The 16,254-nt window shown below is 44.0% G+C and overlaps 1 protein-coding gene across 2 annotated transcripts in view; it reads right to left on the bottom strand.

Annotated features, from left to right (window-relative positions):
* The window catches only part of NEXMIF (neurite extension and migration factor), a 231,997-nt gene that overhangs the window by 54,900 nt on the left and 160,843 nt on the right, over positions 1-16,254 (bottom strand). For both annotated transcript variants that reach the window (XM_034780921.1, XM_034780922.1), the window contains exon 2: positions 6,137-6,275. The gene's annotated coding sequence lies outside the window, so the exon portion shown is untranslated. The remainder of the gene's footprint in view (positions 1-6,136; positions 6,276-16,254) is intronic.

The following is a 16,254-nucleotide window of genomic DNA, read 5'->3' as shown; positions in this document are numbered from 1 at the left end:
CAGAAGTATTGGGAGCATAAGCTTTCATGGATAAGAACCTCAAGTGAGGTTCTTATCCATGAAAGCTTATGCTCCCAATACTTCTGTTAGTCTCAAAGGTGCCACAGGACCTTCTGTTGCTTTTTATGATAGGCAGTGGTCTTGGTAGATCAGCAGCCTAACCATGGTCAAGGTTCTTGTAGGCATTGTGGCAAAATAGGGTTTTAAGGAGAGATCTGAAGGATAATGAGGCAGTGTTGCAGACATTTATGGGGAGTAAGGGAGAAAGCACAAAGGTGCGTGTTTAAAAACTGAAGAGATGGGTGATGGAGGCTGGCATCATGGGCTGATCAGAGTTTGGAGCAGACATCTCAACAGGGAATGAGAGATGATGAGTAAAGGGAAGACAAGCAGCTTATGTTTGATGTGAGGGAGAAAGAGGAGGGGCACTGAGGGGATGCACAGAGATGGGTGATGTGGTCAAAGTGATGGGACATGAAAATGAGCTTTGCAGTAGCATTCTGAATGGATATGGGGCAAGGTTGCATTGATCAAAGCCAGAGAACAGGATGTTGCAGTAATGGAGATGTGAGATGATGTGATCCTGGATGAGAGTTTTAGCTATGTGGATGGATAGGAAAAGCCGTATCTTAGAGATGTTACGTAGAAAGAATCTGCAAGATTTAGACACAGCCTGGATGTGAGGATCTAGAGAGAAGCCTGAGTCAAAGGGTATGTCTTCACTAACTGCTGGATCGGCGGGCAGCGATTGATCCAGCGGGAGTCGATTTATCGCGTCTAGTCTAGACGCGATAAATTGACCCCCGAGCGCTCTCCCATCGACTCCTGTACTCCCACTTGGCAAGAGGCGCAGGCAGAGTTGACGGGGGAGTGGCAGCAGTTGACACACCGCAGTGAAGACACCATGGTAAGTCAATCTAAGTAACTTAGATCAATCTCCCCTTCTCCTCCCCCCCTCCCCCAGTGTAGACCAGGCCAAAGGTGACATCCTGGTTAAGGGCTGGAGTGACAGGCAGGGTGGTGGTGTTGTGATCATGTGATCATATTGTGGTCATTGTGACTGAGAAAGGCGCCAGCGGGAAGGGCTTGGAGGGAAAAGACTAAGAGCTCTGTTTTGGCTGTGTTGAGCTCTGACTTCTTTATGTGTGTGGACAAGGAGAATGTGTTGCACCTTGCTCTTCCTGATGACTTAGCACCATTCTTCTCAGTCAGCAGGAAACTCACCTTGTCAATATTCCCATTTTTATTTGAAAAATTCTTAATGGGATAAGCCCTCAAAACAAAATCAGCCTCTTGCATGTCAACAGAAGTCAGATGCAAAGTATTTACTGCCAACACTTCTCCCCTCACCCTAAAGGGCTGATTAATTTTATCCCTTAGGGCATCTATCATTTCACATCCCACATAATTTTTTTTCCTGCTGGCACTGCCTTATTTTCACACATCAAGAGAGTATGTGCAGACACAAACCAATTCACAACTTGGAGTAATTGTTTGAGAAACAAACAGCAGTTTCACCAGGGTCCTAACAAGAATATTATGAATTGATGCTTTTCATCTCTTCATTATCTTTCTGCAAGAGTCGGCTGGCATCACGTGTTCTCTGCCTCTGTGCAGTGACATTGGAACTTGTCATCCCTCCCATCTGTAACAGACTGTTTGGGAGGCAGCAGCCACTTACAATGTAACAATCGGAGGCCCTTGCTAAGCTGGAGAGACTTTCAAAAGAAACAGAACATAAGCCAGAGAGGAGTATTCTGCTGGTATGTGCATCATGGCCCCCTCATTTATATTTGTATGTTGCTGTGAAAATAAAGCCGTAAGCTGAGGTTTTCAGTGGCTAAACATCTCTTCTGTTTAAAACAGCTGCTGAATTTTAATCAGAACCTAAAAACCAAAATCACAACCCTGGCTCATGCATTACATCCCATCAAAATATTTTAAGTGCTTCCATGTCTCCATTTCTGTGGGGATTTTTTAGTTTTTATTGTTTGGTTGGGTTTTGAAATTAGACCTTTTGTGCTGGCTTTAAAGAATCTGCATTCAGAGTCATGCTGCAAGATTTTAGCCCTGTGTATAAGTGAGAGACCTTCTCAGGGTTGAGAGTCAGTGATCTTCATTTTAAGGAAAAAAACTTGAAATGTACTTGCCTATGAAATGGCTAGTGCTAATGCCACATGATTGAAACCACCCCCATCTGGAAGAGAAATAATGTATCCATCACAAGGCTGGAAATTTACAAGAAATATCAAAAACGGATTCAGGCAAAACTGTTCGCATTTTTCAAACCTTACTGAACAACATACAAATAATGCACAAATCTAGAGAGTGGGATCAAAAATAATTGAAGCAATTAGGGGATGATTTTTAAGACAGTTACAAAGGGTGATAAAGTTATCAAGTAACTAGCCAGTGTTACTAAGAGAGGCTGTGAAAGCAAGTGTGTGTGCGCGTGTGCACGAGAGAGAGACAGAATGAGAGAATGAAAAAGAAAATGAATAGATAGGTTATTGATTCTGATCCACACTCCTGCAACTATACACAACAAACAGGTGTGTAATTTAGTTTTTAATTTTTGTCTTGAACATTCAGCTGTGAATTGTAGCTATTTGGTCTTTCAATGGGGTTAGGCTCTATGCTGGTGGGCTGGGCTCTCAGTTCTTTCTGTCAGAAAAGAAGCACCTCCACCACTAGTTAAACTGGCAAATGCGTTCTTGTATCCAATGATTCCATAACAAGTGGCCATGACACAACTTGCTCCTTTCAGTGCCAGGGGTTCTCACCCTTTCTCTTTCTGAGTCCCCCCCCCGCCCCCCTCAACATATTATAAAAACTCCACGGTCCACCTGTGCCACGGCAACATTTTTCTGCATATAAAGGGCAGGGCCAGTGTTGGGGGGTAGCAAGCAGGGCAACTGCCCAGGGCCCCATGCCACAAGGGCCCCCGCAAAGCTACATTGCTAGGCTTCGGCTTCAGCCCTGGGTGGCAGAGCTCAGGGCCTCGGGCTTCAGACCCATGCAGTGTGACTTCAGTTTTCTGCCCTGAGCGTCTAATGCTCGTCCTGCTTGGCAGATCCCCTGAAACCTGCTTGCCGCCCCCAGGGGCCCCTGGTTGAAAACCACTGCTGTAGAAGAGAGGAAAAAGAGTTCTTAAGCAGAAACTAAGAATCTAAAATGGCCTGGGACCTGGTTATGCACCTGACCAGTTCTCATCGTTTCCCTGTCAAGGTAGTTAACGTCAATCAGGAGATTCTTGCTGCCAGAGCCTATGATTGGACTCCATCCTCACTGCAGGGCTTTCTCAGAAGTGAGAACTCTCACAAGCTCCTAAATCTGGCAGCTGTCAGGGCTTGATGCAACATGCATTTCTTCTGCTTAGGGTTCATGTTAGTATTTTGTTTCTACTTCATGCTTTGGCAAATGGCATCTCTAACATTTGACTCTCTGTAACTGCAGTGCTTCACTACCACAGCCACAGGATCTAGTGAGAAGAAAAACACCAAAGGACCTGGTTGCAGGCATCAGTGGTTTGCAAGTGCCCTTGTCTTGTCCAGTGGGCGTTACTGCAGCAAATAGAAATTGCAAGCAGAGGCCGAATGGTAATGAGTCAGCCAGGCAGAAAGGCATGAGAACAAAATGAATGGAAAGGCAATAAACCTGTAATATTTCACCATCCGTACTGAATTCCTGGATAACCTCAATCTATGAGTGTTATAGGAGATGAGTGTCTATGAGTGTCCCTGGAGATGTAGTTACAGTACATTAATGACATCACCAATGAAGAGAAACAGCAAAGTGAATGCACTTTCTCTCCACTGTGGTGAAACCATCATGAGAGAGGGATGGTGCAGCTGGCACCCCGGCCTCTTTGTGGATTCTTAAGCCCCTCCGATTCTCCTGCAGTTATTAGATAACTTCCAATTGAGCAAAGAAAAGGCTCCCAGGGTTTACTGGCTTCCCTCAAGGAAACAGGAGTAAGGGAAGTCACGAGGCAATGCCAAGCAGTGACAAAGGCCCTGATTCAGAACAGGGCTGCCCAGAGGATTCAGGGAGCCTGGGGCAAAACAATTTTGGGGGCCCCTTCCATAAAAAAAGTTGCAATACTATAGAATACTATATTCTCATGGGGGCCCCTGTGGGACCTGGGGCAAATTGCCCCACTTACCACCCCCTCCCGCCGGCCCTGATTCAGAAAAGCATCCCTATTTAGGAAGGGCATTTAAGTAAAGGCTTAAACGCTTCCTGCACAAGATCCATATTTGTGAAATACTTGGGGATGAGGGAACAGAAAAACACAGAGGTCTCAGAGCTTAGGAGAGAAGTAAATACCATGTGGTATGGTATTCAATGAATTAAATGTAAAAAATTACACACACACACACACACACACACACACACACACATTCTCTGGAAATAGCTAGGAAAGCAACCCAAAGTTTAGAATCAGAGAAAAGGAAGTTTAAAAGCAGGGAAAGGAGATTTCCCTGCTTCTCTTTGACACAGAGAGTGCAATAGTTCATCTCAGGGAGATAGTAGGGGAGACCCTATTACTCAGGATATTTAAAACTTAGATTGGACAAAGCTCTAGAAATTGTACAATAAATAACCACCCTGTGCTTGATTTCCCCGGGGATGGATTCATTAGGGACCCAAATGGGCCACATTTTTTTAAACACTCTCTAAGTTTGCACTCACAAATTAAATTATTTAGACATCTAACTAGCTGACTGTACCCAAAAATCAGGCAGAAAATCCACAGTCAATCTTTTGCACCACAGTGCCAAGTATACATTCGTACAAAATATAACCACTTACTGGCTTTGTCTGGAAGTTAGTCACATAGCACTACGTTGGCACATGCTAATCACCTGACCAAATGGAGTCCTGCTTTCTTTCATATTTTCTAGGCACTCTTGCATTTGTCCCTATAGCCTACTTGGTGCAGAAATAACAATGACCAAAAAAAGCTGATTCCCTATTAGCAACACAGAAATCTCAGGCAGCCAATTAGAACAGAGCTCTTTAAAGAGCTATAAAACCAAGATTTTTGTATTGAGATACATGCCACAGATGGCATACCAGATGAGGATTAATTTATGAATCATGTTTCTTAAATGATATGGTCTACCTTTCCAGTTCCATATTTTCCTTTTTTGACTTGAAGCAGGGATTTAAGTTCCCCTCCCAGCTATGAATTTTTTATGAACAAGCATTACAAAAATAGTAGTAACGAAGCCCAAACCCCAACGACATATGGCAAAATTTTCCAGGTGAACAACTGTGCAACCTATCTACCTATGAATGGGTATGTGAGGAAATATAGATATTTGCATGCTCATACCTTGTTCCATCTTTGAAAATTTGTTCTCCAACACTTAGAGACCACTAATCCTAAATAATGCTTTCTAGCAACTTTATTTCAGACAAGATCCTGATTTACAAAGGCGGGGTAATAGATCATTATTATATCTTGATTTTTTTCCTTTCATGTGGAAAGGAAAGTTCAGTATAAATAAGTCTCCTAAGATGTATATTTCCAGTTAGATTGCATCCTGATCTGATGCATATTGCAAGTTGATTCTTTTGCTATCTTTTATCCTTTTGACCTTTGAAAGCATTTTTGGAAGATCCAGTGACATCTGATAATTAAAAGACATTAATCTCTCACTGATGAAGTGAGAAAGACATTCATTTTTAGGTTCCTCCGTTAAAAAATTTACCAAAACCCACAACAGTGGAAGATTTCAGAATAGAGAGTCACAACATTCCACAAAATGCAAATAAAATGCTAATGATCAGTTACCCCATCCCACGTCCAAGTTGCAATGTAAAAGAAAAACACACAACAGAACTGTGTACCAAAAAGAGAAAGTTCAAAGCTCTGAAGTACTCCCTCTTTGTAAAGGTTTCCTCAGTTAAGACAAGATTCTGTCATCCTTGTAAACCACATCACCATGTTTCTTGTGAGAACAGTTGTTTTCAGTCACGCATCCATCTTGGCGATACATACAAGTTAAGTTGCCTCATGGCTCATCTCTATATTACCCTCTACTCAACACCAAGGATTTAGCTTGTTTTCTAGACCTCATGTTAGAATGAGGGGAGAGAAGGAAAAGGATAAAAAAGCATCACTTACCCTTAAATTATTTCAACACCATCCCGCTTTCCCTGTTTTGTTTATGATGTGGGCCTCCCTTTTGGTTACTTTTTCCAGATTTGGTCTTTGGGTAGGTGAAGAGGAGAGTGGAAGGGTTTATACTTGCTGATGAAGGAGACTGTAAAACAAAAAGTGATTTAGTGCAAAATAGTCCCCTATGTACATACATATCAGATTACTGACACCTACATCAATGCAATGCTTTCTACTGTTTTTATGCACACATACAAACATCACACGGATCAAGGAAAATGCAGTTGTCAGTTATTTGGAGGGGGAGGGGAAAGAGCGATTTATAAAAAAATACAACCAAAAAACCCCAGCTTTTAAAATGCCAACAAAGGAAGCTTCTGCTGCTCTTTAGCAAGATACCAGCCAGTGCACTGGGCAACTGTGCATAAGAGGGTCTGCCCTCAGAACTTGCCCTCTCTAGGCAGGTATAGAGATGTACTCCACCAGCTGGAGATGAAATAGCATTGGTCTTCAGCACCTCATGCTGGACAATTTATTAAGCAGCATGGGTGGCAGAAGAAACCATCTACACATTTTTTGCTGAACAAATATAGTGGCACAATAGGGGCCATACTGAGAGAGCAAAAGGAAAATTAAGAGCTGAAGAGACAAAAAAAGATGAACAGAAAGGAACTGCTGGACACTAAGCTAATGCTTAGAGCCCAGGGCAAGATCAAACCAATCTGTGTCAAAAGGCTTTCATAAACTCTATTCATTGAGCAAAGGTAGGTATGGGAAACTGCTCAAGTCAGGCGAAAGGGCAGAAAATTCTGGAATTTCAGCTCTTCCCCCACCCCTAGCAAATGGACAAAAGGTTCTTCCACACTACATTCAAACGTCAACAGGCATCAAATGCAAGCATTCGTCCAAATCTTCTCGCAACAAAAGGCTGCATATCGTGGAGTGAAATTAACTATGGACAACATTTTGGGCTCCACGAGTACCCCCAAAGCTACATTTTATGTCACACCATCTGCTTTAACTGCAGAATTTCTTACAAGTGATTATTTTCCCCAAATACCCACAGACCCATGCATCTATTTAAACACCCAGACAATCAGGCTGTAAAAAGTCACAGGGTAAATAGCTGCTGTACAAATAAATGTGAGGTTTTTTTTGGGGGGGGGGGGAGTCTTAAACAACAATAAATTTTTGATGTATGACAGAAGATTCATTTTTACACCTCCACCCCTCTCTCCACGCTTGGCTCACACCTGGACTCTTAAGGCAACATAGTGACTGGGAGAAATGTCTTGGGCTATTTCCTTGACACTGATCTCCACCAATCATGATTTATTTTTCTATTGCACAGTTTTAGGTCCTTAAAATGTAACTTTATTTTTAGATGGTTGAAAGAAGAATGGAGATGAGAAAGGATTGATTTCAGGGTTATTTGATGTCATTAAAACTGTCCAACCTTTTGTATCCCATTAAAATCTCAGACATGCCCAGAGTCGTTTTCCCCCCAACCCCACGATTAATATACACAGCTCCAAAGACAACAACAAATCTTTACATACGTCCTTGGCTAAGTTAGGTTGTAAGGTACTAGAGGTAAGGATTGTGTTGATTTGCACTGTACAGCACCATATTTACTGGTGACACCATAAGAAAATGTATAATCAGAAATATTAAACAGAGCTCACAACAAACAGCTAATGGTTACATAACATAGCACTTTTCAATAGACCTCAAAGCACTTTGCAAAGCTGGGAAGCTTTCCATTCCCATTTGACAGAACAGGGAAGCTCAAGCACAGCTGAAGAACTGAGGTTAAGGTCAGGGGCAGAGCTGGGAATCAGTCCCTGGCCTCCTGACTTCTTACCCAGCGCCCTATCTGCTGGAACACATTACCACATTAGTGCTTTTAAAGAGAATTGTTATTATGAGCAAAAGTAATATAGACTCCCTGCAAATTATATTTTTTAGTACAGAGAATAAATAATTTAAACACTTAAAAAAAAAACACCCTCAGCCTAATAATTGCTGAAAGAGGTGATAAAGCTGGTATAGAATATCAGAGTTGGAAGGGACCTCATCTAGTCCAGCCCCCTGCTCAAAGCAGGACAAATCCCCAGACAGGTTTATTTTTTACACCCCAGTTCCCTAAATGGCCCCCTCAAGGATTGAACTCACAACCCTGGGTTTAGCAAGCTACTGCTCAAACCACTGAGCTATCCCTCCCCTCATAAATGATAGCATCTTACTGCACCCATTAAGGGGAATGCTTGCATGGCTGCAGTCTCACTCATTTTCCTAGTGAGATTTTTAGCTCCCCTGTTGCAATACAGAATAGCTCGTTGGGGGCAATTGGGTTGAGGGTGTGCAACCACCTACAGGCAATTCAGGGAACATGCACACCCATCAGAATCATTTCCAGATTTGCTGTCATTACTCCTGCTCTCAAGCTACTAGATAAAAGGTAAAGCTAAAAAAGTAGGTAATTTGAATTACTCATGGACAGCAGAAAACTGAAGCTATAATTTCTCACGTTTTTAATGGGTGTAGGTGTTTATATGTGAATACACTTGGAAAACAGACAAACCTGATGCCTGGAAAGAGGTCTTCTTAAAAAGAATTCAGGGAAAAGGCAGCACATGTAGTCTCTGTTCTACCCCTCGGAATTTCTGTAGAGGCCATTGTTAGCATGTAACTCGGTTACTGATTGCAGAGCATCCCAAGGGTCACTTGGGATGGGTCACGTTTGTGGCTTTAGATTAACCCAAAGGAGCAATGGAATGAATGAGCCCGTGGAGCAGCTGAACTAAGCAGAAAAGCTCCCATGGGGACTAAAGAATATATTTTTGGTATCTGCTATTTTAAACGAAAGGTCAGCGTCCAGAGTCCTAAGTGAGGGTTGATTTGTGGGAGAGAGAGAGAGAGTTAAGAAAGCTGTTATGATGATTGGAGCTGGTGTGCAATAGGCCAGATAGAAAGATGGATCTGATATATCGGAAACCCAAGGCACAAATGGCCCTAGTAAAAAGAACATCAGAAGATTAAGTACTATAACTTGAACCCTGACACGTAATTAACAATATTCTTGTGGCCTGGGGTTACGCATCCTCCCCCAAAGATTCATCTAGCTTTCATAATATTATCTTTAATGTTTGGAAACTGGGTGTCCCAGGGAATGGGTAAGAGGATACAGAGTCTTTCACCAGGAAGTTGTTAGTCTAAGTCCGGTCAGCAGTGATATGACCTAATGGTTATTCACTGATGTATCTGAAGGAGGTCTCAATCCTCTTCCAGTGGATAGTTTTCGAAATAACACACAACAGAGATGCTAAGAACTGAATGGGCCATGGAGATGCAAATCTCCTCCTACTCAGAATAAAAATCAATATGAGCACGCAGGCACGTCAGACTGGAAGCTCTTTGGGGGCAGGAACTGTTTATTTATTCTGTGTCTGTACATCACTAGCACAATGGGGTGCCGGTCCATGACTAGGGCTCTGTCGGACATGCTATGATAATACAAATAAATAAACAAACACGAGGGACATTTCCACTGTTGTTGTCTGTGCCAAACCTAGTTTGCCGCTGAATAAAGTATTTCAGGTCTCCTGCCAGTTCAGTACCTTTCACCAACGCTAAATTAGTTGTGAAAATGTTTAGGCTGTGATTCTCAAAGGAGTCTAAAGGAGCAGTAGATGCCCAAATCCCACTGGATTTTAATGGGCTTGTGCACATAAATCTCCTAAGATTTGTCTACACTGCAACTAGAAGTGTGGTTGCAGCACCTGTAGACACCAGCTTTAATCTAGCTAGCATGGGCCTCCTAGCAGGCTGTACAAGCCTGGCTGGGACACTCGGTGCTTCCTGAGGTGGCTAGCCTGCACTGAAGTCTGCTGCCACCGCTCCACTACTATTGGTACTGGTGCTTAGCTTTGGGCCCCCCCACGTCTCCTCTGGCTTGATTAAAACTAGCTCAGGTATGTCGACGCGTGCCACACACACACACACACACTGATTGCAGCATAGCCATACCCTGAGGCTCCTTTAAAAGTCACAACCTTCAAGTCTCAAGTTGAAGTTTAACTTCCAGTGCACATCAAAACAACATTTGAAAGAGAGTTCCCCCAACTTGCTTATTACAACAGCCACAAGCAGGAAAACATCCATTACAAACAAGCACTTTGGCTGGTTTTTTTATGACCTTAGCTGCAATCCAACATATAGGTCCCATTATAAAAGTGCTATTTTATCACATGCCACTCTACAGAGAGAAGATACAAATAAAGTCTTTCAAGGGAAATTGGGGGAGGTTATTTTTGTTGTTGCTACCTTTGCTATTTGAGAAGCATAGCAGGTGCTGTTGGCCTTTTTAGCAGGCTGACAGGCCTCAAGGCAGGGACAGCTTCACAGGTTTGGCCATGTGCACTCCAGTTTGAAAATAAATCTAACTTTCCAATGTCTGTTTCTGTGCCATCATTCCTCCCTGGAAAAATCTGTGTGCCTGGAAGAGTTTCCCAGAGGTCTTTTGTACCTTCCCTTGTCAGAAGCTCATTACAGCATGTTTATGAAGGGTAGGGGCAGAAAGGGTCTTGGGAGTTGCAATCCCAACAATCATCCATGCCAAACCCCAGCAGCTAATTACAAAACATGATGAAATTACAGAAAAAGAATCTAGCTTTATTGGTGTATGTTTCTCTCTCTATAAGACAGAGACTGACCTTCAGACAGATGGGTGATAGGTACAATATAGATTAGAGGATGGGTGTGATAGGCACACAGACACAAGGAATGTGTTTGCATGTGTAGTACCATATTTTTGGCACCAAGGCATGCCAAGAACACGGAACGTACTTTATTCTGTACACTCATTTTCCCGTCAAGACATGCACAGCTTTGTAATACTATAAATCCAGCTGACCTTGGACTCTCATGGGCTTGGTAAGACCACAGGGAGAAAGGCGCTTGGCAATTTTTTTCTGCCCCTGAAATTCACTGAGCTTAAAGTTAGTCTTGAATAGGATCTCCAGTCATATTTCAGCTTAACCACTAAGTTCAAGTTATTTGGGAGGAGGGGGGTGGATGGGATAGAGAGGAAAACAGCAAAGAAAACCTTTGAGTTTTCAGAGTGAGTTCAAAGATGCTGCATGGGAATTTGGTTTCCTGAACTCAGAAGTTCCATTTTTGCTTAGCCTGACCTGACACCAAGAAACCTCACCGAAGTTTACAGTGCAACAGGTTTCTGCATGTTGTAGATGAAGCAGGAGGAGCTGGTGTAGGTTTCTTGTCCAACATTTGAAATTACACATCTTTCTCCCCAGTCCTTTGCTCCCCACCTTGGAGGTACAGGGACTTGTTCTGGGGCTCAGCCATGGTGATCTCTGGCAGGATTCCAACACTGCACAGATGGCCATGATTTGGTTACCCTGTGCTAAATCCAATCTGCACAGGCTATGCACATACCAAGTTCCAAAGCAAAATGAACATTTGTTCTACAACAAAACACACTGCAAGTGGCCCTTAACCAATTTTAACTGTTGCTACAGACAGATAAGACCAGGGTAGCACATATCACACCCTGTTGTTAGTGCAAGCTCCGCACTGCTAAACATATGAGTGGCAATGCAGACAGATCTATATTTTGTATTTCAGTATAAATTATAGAGCAGCATAATAGAACTGAAGAGGCAGCTTTGCTCTTCCCTGCATCAGTTCTTTCACATTTTGAAGCCCATTAAATTTCTTCCCATTTAGTTGCTTTATTTTGTTTTTTTGCTGCATAAAATTGTTCCACATTCAAGAAGCAATGAAGCTGAATAAATAATCACCAACTTCCATGAAAAGCCTCCAAGAGCTGTTATGTAAAGCAGAGGGGTATCAGCAGATAGAGACGACTCTAGAACAACCTGAGGTTTAGTATTCTATGTCAGCTTGACACACAGGGGAAATAACCCTTTAATCCAGTGCAGTGTATTTCATTTGCCGTAGTGTTATCCAGTTCGAAGATGTTATGAAAGGCATCCCCAGAGAGATTTAAGACTTCAAAAACATCCCGAGTTTGAACTTAATTCCACTATTCCAAAAGGCTGTAGCAATGGAAGATGACCTTTTATGTACCTCACATGCCAGGAACTGTTCTGTCTCATAATGTCATGCCAAATTAGAATGGTCTCCTCTTGGGCTTTTTTTTTTTTTTTTTTAATTAAAAGCATCTGTCACTACTAATGACACAGCATAAAAAAAATCAATAACAAACAGGTTAAAAATGGTGACGTCAGGAGAGATTGATAGGCCCAGGGAACTGGTAATCAGGAATAGGGTCTTTCACACCTTTGACTTTACCAGGTCAAATCCAAATCCATGCCAGGTCACTAGTGAATGAATGTTGTTACCATCTGACCAGTGTTGGTGAAATGGACCCATGATCTCCATCCAACTCTTAATGGAGAGATACCACAAAAATCATCATCACACTTGGCAGCTCTGCTGAGAATCTCCATAGAAAAGAATCCAAAGACTGAGTGGAACATGGAGACTGCCGTACCATCTCAGACTTAGGGGTGATCCTTCCAAGAGTTGAGGTGCAGTGTAGGAAAAGCTGATGCTACCACAGCATGTGCTGTACCTATTCAGTGCATAGGGATAATGACCTCAGGCTCAAAGACTGTTAATTTAGCTACTTTCTTCAACATTAAAGACAATCTCCCTGCCACACATTGCAGCAAAAGATTGGGCAGGTAGATTGGACAGTGCCTCTTGTCATCTTAGGCTATGTCTACACTACAACCGGATCGATGCTTTGGCGATCGATGCACCGGGGGTCGATTTAGCGGGTCTAGTGCAGACCCACCTGTTGGTGTCACTAGGCATCACCCTAGGTAACTCAGGGGGGTGGAAGACCACGAGATTCGATGAAGCCCCCCCGCTCTAGGCCAAAGTGAACCAAAGCCCCTCTATGTTAAACTTTACTAACTTCACAGGCCAGCAGCTGGAAAGCGGTAATGATAAGGGGAACCTACATGCTTCTAGCTGAAGGACAAAATAACTTGCAGAAGGGAACATTGCAAACAAGCTACACAGGCAAGGTCGTTTAATGTAACTGCTACAGGGGGCGAAGGTAGGGAAGAAAGGAAAGGATAAAAAGGGGAAAACTGCTTGTATCAGCGCGCTTGATTTGAGACATGCTGATCTCCTAGTGCCTATTCAGAGCTCTTGAATAAACTTTGTCTGCTTCTCCACCCTGGTGTGTTCATTGGTGCGAAGCACACCGGGCAACAAACCCCGCTGTTACCCCCTCGGGCCCTCTGGGCCGGCAACAGTTTTGGCATCCCTGGGTGGGCTCGAGGCTGAAATTTAGCCTTGCCTGGATCCCTCCTGGCGGTCAACGGGTTGCGGCGACGACCGACGCCCAGTGCGCACCAGTGACTTCATCGGGGGCCTCGGCGGAGACGCGGTTTGATTGACCCCGGAGGGCACAATGGTGCAACGCGCTCGGATGGTGGAGAAGCGGTTGCGGGCGACGGTGCGGAACCGGTCCCTTGGATAAGGTAGGAACAGTCCAGAGGTGTGGACTTTTGCCTGTTAGGACCTGGGGATGTCCAGTGTCACCCTAGGCCATGGGGCAGGGACAGAGTATGACAGGCAGGGCATGGTGTACACCCTTAGAATGCATTCTAGCAAATTGGAAAGTGTTTTGACGCAAATCCAATAACTAAAAGTATATTAAAAAGGTTCTGTACAGTAGACTGGCCTCAATATCAGCTAGAGGACCAGGAAAGGTGGCCACCGGAAGGATCACTTAATTATAACATGATTCTTCAATTACTCCTGTTTTGTCAGTGAACGGGTAAATGGGACGAACATATGCATGCGCAATTGTTTATGGCTTTACGAAATAGAACAGATATTTTGCAAAAGTGTAATTTGACTCTGACAGGTTCGGTAGTAGCTACCAGTAGTCCCCAGAACCCCCCCACAGCTGTAATGGCAGGTCCGGTGTCCCCTTCAGCTATAACACCCCCACCATATAAAGAAAGGGTGTCTCGGGTTCCAGAAATCGCCCCTCGGTGGGATTTTATCCGTTGATCACCGAGACCGTGGTGTCCAGACATGGCTCGGATAGGAATCAGGCCATTACTATGCAGGTTTACACCCATGTGCCTTTTAACCTAGTCGACCTAGCAGCCTTTAAGGCACAGGCAGGGGAATTTTCCACGAACCAAGCAAATTTATCTCAGTTTTTGAAGGGCGTCTGGCCAGCCACAAGCCTGACCGGGATGGCTGTAATATCCTCATGAGGACCCTGTTGTCTGAGGTGGAGCGGAATCAGGTTATGTCCAAAGCAAGGGAGGAGGCACAGCGGAGACATGACCTGGATCCAAATCACGTCCCAGTGCCTGCGGACATGGTCCCCCTAGCAGATCCCAGGTGGAACCCTAATGACCCTGTGGGCCAAACCCATCTCACCTCCTACAAAGAACTGCTTTTACATGGTCTCCGCCATTCAGCTGTCCAACACAACAATTGGGCCAGGCCATATGCGTTAATACAGGAGCCAAAGGAAAGTCCAGTTGCTTTTCTGCAACGTATTAGGGACACTATCCGACAAACTACTAATGCAAATCCCGACAATCAAGCAACTGAGGCAATTATTGACTTCCACTGAGGTCACCACTGGAGTTCCTCAAGGTTCAGTTTTGGGTCCCATTTTATTTAATCTATTTATTACTGACCTCGGAACCAAATGTAGGAGTGGGCTGATAAAGTTTGCGGATGACACGAAGTTGGGAGGTATTGCCAACTCGGAGGAGGATCGGGATATTCTGCAGGGAGACTTGAATGACCTTGTAAATTGGAGTAACAGAAATAGGATGAAATTTAATAGTGAGAAGTGTAAGGTGATGCATTTAGGGATGACTAACAAGAATTTTAGTTACAAGCTGGGGACGCATCGGTTGGAAGTAACGGAGGAGGAGAAAGGCCTCGGAGTCCTGGTAGACCGCAGGATGACTATGAGTCGGCAATGTGACGTAGCAGTGAAAAAAGCCAATGCGGTCTTGGGATGCATTAGGCGAGGTATATCTAGTAGGGATAAGGAGGTGCTGCTTCCGTTGTACAAGGCACTGGTGAGACCCGGGGGGGGAGGGATAGCTCAGTGGTTTGAGCATTGACCTGCTAAACCCAGGGTTGGGAGTTCAATCCTTGAGGGGGCCACTTGGGGATCTGGGGCAAAATCAGTACTTGGTCCTGCCAGTGAAGGCAGGGGGCTGGACTCAATGACCTTTCAAGGTCCCTTCCAGTTCTAGGAGATGGGATATCTCCATTAATTATTATAAATTATTATTATTATTACCTCATTTGGAGTACTGTGTGCAGTTCTGGTCTCCCATGTTTAAAAAGGATGAACTCAAACTGGAACGGGTACAGAGAAAGGCCACTAGGATGATCACAGGAATGGAAAACCTGTCGTATGAAAGGAGACTCGAGGAGCTCGGTTTGTTTAGCCTAACCAAAAGAAGGCTGAGGGGGGATATGATTGCTCTCTTTAAATATATCAGAGGGATAAATACCAGGGAGGGAGAGGAATTATTTCAGCTCAGTACTAATGTGGACATGAAAACGAATGGCTATAAACTGGCCGTGGGGAAGTTTAGCCTTGAAATTAGACGAAGGTTTCTAACCATCAGAGGGGTGAAATATTGGAACAGCCGTCTGAGGGAAATGGTGGAGGCGAAGGACCTGTCTGGTTTTAAGACTAAGCTAGATAAGTTTATGGAGGGAATGGTTTAATGGGATAACGTGATTTTAGTTAAATCAACAGCGTGCCATCGCTGGTAATGGTAAATAGTATCATTGGCCAATGAGGGTCTGGCTGGAGAATCTTGCTTACATGCTCGGGGTTCTACTGATCGCCATATTTGGGGTCAGGAAGAAATTTTCCTCCAGGGTAGATTGGCAGAGGCCCTGGAGGTTTTTCACCTTCCTCCGCAGCATGGGGCAGGGGTCGCTAGCTGGAGGATTCTCTGCAACTTGAAGTCTTTAAATCACAGAATTTGGGGACTTCAACAGCAGAGTCAAGGGAAAGGGGTTGGGTCAGCTTTTGTGGCCTGCATCATGCGGGGGGTCAGACT

The sequence above is a fragment of the Trachemys scripta genome, chromosome 9 (assembly GCF_013100865.1).
Source record: "Trachemys scripta elegans isolate TJP31775 chromosome 9, CAS_Tse_1.0, whole genome shotgun sequence".
Lineage (NCBI taxonomy): Eukaryota > Metazoa > Chordata > Testudines > Emydidae > Trachemys > Trachemys scripta.
The sequence above is the reverse complement of the archived record's forward strand: the minus strand, read 5'-3'. Positions and strand labels throughout refer to the sequence as shown.